At 56.4% G+C, this 5000-nt stretch overlaps 1 pseudogene; it reads right to left on the bottom strand.

Annotated features, from left to right (window-relative positions):
• Positions 1 to 5000, bottom strand: part of LOC143263648 (large subunit ribosomal RNA) — a 10377-nt pseudogene that overhangs the window by 3534 nt on the left and 1843 nt on the right.

The following is a 5000-nucleotide window of genomic DNA, read 5'->3' as shown; positions in this document are numbered from 1 at the left end:
GTCGTCCGGGACGTGTGCTTCCAGAAGGGTGTTGGCTGTTTCTACCGCGCTCATAGTGTTGTCGTTAGCTCGCCGGAGGGTGCTGAGCACCCTCTCGACACGGAACTTGTTCGCTTGCAGCTTGTACACGATGCCCCAAGGCTCCGTGTTCCCGTGCGACGACACAAAGTTTCGCCAACTCTCGAATTTCGCCCTCTTCACCTCTCTGCTGTAGTTCCGCAACGAAGTGCGGTACTCCAGCAGTTTTAGGAGGCGTGAGGACTCATTTCTTTCCTTCTGGAAGGCACGCCTCTTTCGGTAGACAGCCTTCTTCATGCCCGTCAGCTCTTTCGTCCACCACGGATTGGACTTTCTAAATCTACGCTTTCTCGGCATCGACGCGGTGCAGGCATCCTTGATGATGTCTGTGAGCGTTTCTGCCATTCCTATAGTTTCCTCCGCTGACTCCAGGCTCAGGACTTCGAGCCTCGATCGTGAAAGATCGGACAGGGTCTCGGAGAATCGCTCCCAGTCGGCTCGACGAGTGTCGAACCGAGAGTTCGCGACTCCGCGATTCCCCGTCGCGGCTCTGGGTGCCCGCAACCTAATGTCAACGGCGTTGTGGTCGCTGGTCGTCCACGCACACCTTACGTTCCAGCTCCTGATGAACGGAGACATGGAAGGCGACGCCAGGGTTACGTCGATGTATGACGACCCGGTTGGCGTCCAGAAGGTAGGTGGTTGAGCTGCGTCGTTCACAACGTCCATGCTAAACGCGGCAATCAGAGTCTCGAATTGAGCTCCTTTCTCGTCTGTGCCCCGGGGGCTCCAGAGCGAGGATTGCGCGTTAGCGTCTGTAGAAACTAAAAGTCTCTCCCCCCTCAGTGCGCAGAACACCTTCTCAAGGTGGCTGAGGTGCTTTTCTATTTCGTCGCGGTGCTGGAAATAGCACGACACCGCGTAAAAGGAAAAGCCGGGTGCTAGCACTTCCGCACAGGCGCAGTGGGAGTTGCTGAGCTGCGAGACGAAGATCATGTCGAAGTTGGGGTTGCAGACGGCAACAGCCGCCCACGGGGGTTGTGGTTCGGCTGCCGCCAACCTCACTCCGGACCCTAAACCACTAATCCTATGTCGCGTGCCCAGCTGGCTGACGTATGCCTCCTGCAATAGCAGGACGTCTAGCCGCTTCTGGGCAATGAGCTCGCGTACCTCTCCGGTGACCGCAGCTGAACGTCTCATGTTCAGCTGCAGTATCCTAATTTCGGGGATATTTTTGGGTGGGGGCCTAACAACCATAATCAGTTCGGGAGAGCGACTGATTTATGGCAGCTATATACGCGGGGCAGTCCTTGCTCGTCACGCAGTGGGAGGAGGGTTTCTTACCCCTCATGCAGTTTACGCAGGTGGCCGGCTTTTCTTTCTTCGGGCAGGTCTTGATCCCGTGCCCCGCCTCCGCGCAGTGGCCGCAGGTCTCCTTCTCGGCCTTGCAGAACTTGGCAGGATGGCCGAATCCCTGGCACTTATAGCACCTGGTCACGCTGACGTGGTCCCGGACCCTGCAGCAGTTCCAGCCCACGTACAGCCTCTCCCTGGAGACCAGGAGGTCCCGGGCACGCTTGCTGACCTCGAATATCAGGTTGCAGCGGTCCCTGGTTTTATCACCGCTCCTGTACACTAGGTTAATCTCCTTGGAGAGGCTGGCCGCTTCCTCTTTGCTGAGGTTCTGCTGCAGGATCGCTGCGGTCGTCTCCTTGGGGTCCTCCTGGGTCCGCGGGACATCGAAGACGATGATCCGCGGGTTCCGCTTGGCCGGAGCTCCTACGATAAAACCGGCAGCTTTTAGTTTTTGGTGCGCCATTAAGGTTGCCACGTCGGTGTTCTTTGACGTGACCAGCGCGATGCCTGAACCCTGCACCCTGCGGACGCCCTTGATTTGCAGGCCGTCCGCTCTTGGCGAGACCAGCTCGAAGACCGCCTCCTTTGTCTTCGAGCTGTCCTCGTATTTGCTGGTGTCTGCCGGCGTGATGATGACCACGTTGGGGGGGTCCTGCTTCTGCGTGGACCTGGCTGCCGTAGCGGACCTGACGCCGACGCGTTCGGCATACGTTGTCGGCTTTTTGGGGGCGGCGGCTGCGGCGGCGGCGACGGCGACGGCTTTGTCCTGGAGCGCCTGGCAGGAACGCTTGCACTCCTTGGACTCGGCCTGGGCTGCCTCAAGACGTCCCTCCAGCCTGCTGCTGTAAACGAGGGCTTTAATGAGTAAGTCGTTAAACTTTGCGGCCTGTGTGCACAGGGCGTGCACCACAGTGGACGGGATGTCGTTTCCTGGAAGCGTAATCTCATTAGTAAGCTGCCTATAAGCTTTGGCAGCGTGGGCTCTGAGGGCTGCCACGGTCGTGTCCTCGTCCTCCGAGTTGGCCCGGCACGGCTCCTCTGCTGTCTCCTGCGTGGTTTGTGCTGTCTGTGTTGTCTGCGTTGTTTGTTTATCCTTTTTCTTTTTCTTCTTCTTCTTTATGATAGGGACAGATGGGAATCTCGTTAATCCATTCATGCGCGTCACTAATTAGATGACGAGGCATTTGGCTATTTTTTTTTTTTTTTTTTTTTTTTTTTTTTTTTTTTTTTTTTTTTTTTTTTTTTTTTTTTTTTTTTTTTCCGGGGATACGAGCCGGTGACTGGTGGCCGCATTGCCCCGTTATTACGCCTATATGGTAGGCGGCACCAATTTGTTCCCCCTTTCCGGTCCCTTACCCGATGCCCGACCGGTCGAACCGCGTAGGTGTTAGGCAGTTCGTCCGCGTAGATGTCCTGCGGTTAAACAATCCCCAGGCTGCCAATCCTCCGACCAAGACCCTCGAGGCGATCACCTTGAGGTCACGCTGGCCCATCAATCCCGCGCCCAGTAGGCCCCTGCATGACTTCGCGCTCCATAGTCCTCTCAGCGACAAAGTGGCAGAGAATACGCTGACATCCTCCGTGCCGTTGCTAGAAGCAACTGCACGTCGGAAGCTGGCGTTGTCAGCGTAATACTGGACCTTACGCTTATGCGCAAGATCCAGGATTGTCTGTTCACTAACCACTTGCGCATCGAGGACCATGCACTCACCGTCCTTGCATGCTACCAAATCTGGCTTTCTCATTCCCTCATCGGTGGGGATCTTCGGCTCGCGCGCTACCTGAAAACCCCTTTGCACTAAACCACGTGCAAGATAGTCGACTACAGCGTCGTGCCTTCTTGTCCGCCCATCATGGGTGCGGTGGCACTGCTGTAGGACGTGGTTAAGGGTTTCAGGCACCGCGCAGCCAGCCCTGCAGAGCCTGTCCTGTCTTCGGCCCCTAGATGTTCGGGACCTAGTCGGAAGGGCGTTGATCCGCAACTTGCAGGAGTTGACGAAGTCTCGTCCCGACAAGAAGCGGGTCCCCTCCGCGACCCATCTGTGCTGCCCCGGGACCCTCTTCGACTCTTTCAAAGCGCTGCCATCGACACTCCCGTGAAGAGCATTCGCCCAACGGCGCGCTTCCCTCTCGGGAGTGTCGATGACCTCGCCGTGATCCATCAGGCGCTGCTGCGCCCTCTGGATCTCGAGTCGAAGATAGTCCCCCGGCAGCCCAGACGCGGCCTCAGAAGACAAGGACAGTTCCTTCAGGCGGCTAAGCCGAATCCTGGGCATACTCCACCGAAGCGAAGCAATACCCAGGCCTCCCGAACCGATGGCGGAATGGAAATAGGCCTTAGATGTATCGGCCGGTAAATTGAGCCACTTCCTCACCGCACCACGCACCGCCACGTCACACCGATTGAGTTTCCCCAATCCCACAGACCCCAACGACGCCGCATAAAACAAGCTTGGCAACAGGAATATTCGCAGAGCGAATAGTCGCTGTTGCGGCTTAAGCGGTGCACGGGAGATCTTAGCCAAATCAGCGACCAACGAGACTGACGGGTCGGAACGCAGACGACCGTCTGGTTCTCTCCTTAAGAGAGTCATAGTTACTCCCGCCGTTTACCCGCGCTTTTTTGAATTTCTTCACGTTGACATTCAGAGCACTGGGCAGAAATCACATTGCGTCAACACCCGTGGGGGCCATCGCAATGCTTTGTTTTAATTAGACAGTCGGATTCCCCTAGTCCGTGCCAGTTCTGAGCTGAGCGTTGAATGGCGGCCGAAGAGGACGACCGCACCGATGGGAAACGCCACGGAAGCCTCGCAGCAAGGAAGATCCGCGGGAGGCCAAGGCACGGGACCGAGCTCGGATCCCAGCCACGAGAGCCGTTCACCTCGCCCAGGCCCGGCACGTCAGCCAGACCCGCTTCCCGACCAAGCCCGACACGCCCCGCTCCTCAGAGCCAATCCTTATCCCGAAGTTACGGATCCAATTTGCCGACTTCCCTTACCTACATTAATCTATCGACTAGAGGCTCTTTACCTTGGAGACCTGCTGCGGATATGGGTACGAACCGGCGCGACACCTCCACGTGGCCCTCTCCTGGATTTTCAAGGTCCGAGGGGATGATCCGGACACCGCCGCAACTGCGGTGCTCTTCGCGTTCCAAACCCTATCTCCCTGCTAGAGGTTTCCAGGGAACTCGAACGCTTATACAGAAAAGAAAACTCTCCCCGGATCTCCCGACGGCGTCTCCAGGTCATTTTGGGTTACCCCGACGAACACTCTTACGAGGGCCCGAATGGTATGCGGTTCCGCTGCCGGGTTCCGGAATAGAAACCGGATTCCCTTTCGCCCAATGGGTGTTTTTTGTGCATGTATATAATAACAAAATATGCTGCGATTTATATAATAATAAAAAAAATAATAAAATAGCTGCGTTTTTTTTACAAGTGTTTAACGTCTTAGGACACCTCATCTACATAGGATTTCTCTTAGGGCTTAGGATCGACTGACTCGTGTGCAACGGCTGTTCACACGAAACCCTTCTCCACGTCAGTCCTCCAGGGCCTCGCTGGAGTATTTGCTACTACCACCAAGATCTGCGCCGACGGCGGCTCCAGGCAGGCTCACGC

This window comes from Megalopta genalis, unplaced genomic scaffold (assembly GCF_051020955.1).
Source record: "Megalopta genalis isolate 19385.01 unplaced genomic scaffold, iyMegGena1_principal scaffold0986, whole genome shotgun sequence".
In the NCBI taxonomy this organism is placed as follows: Eukaryota; Metazoa; Arthropoda; class Insecta; order Hymenoptera; family Halictidae; genus Megalopta; species Megalopta genalis.
This window is presented reverse-complemented; position numbering and strand designations above follow the sequence as displayed.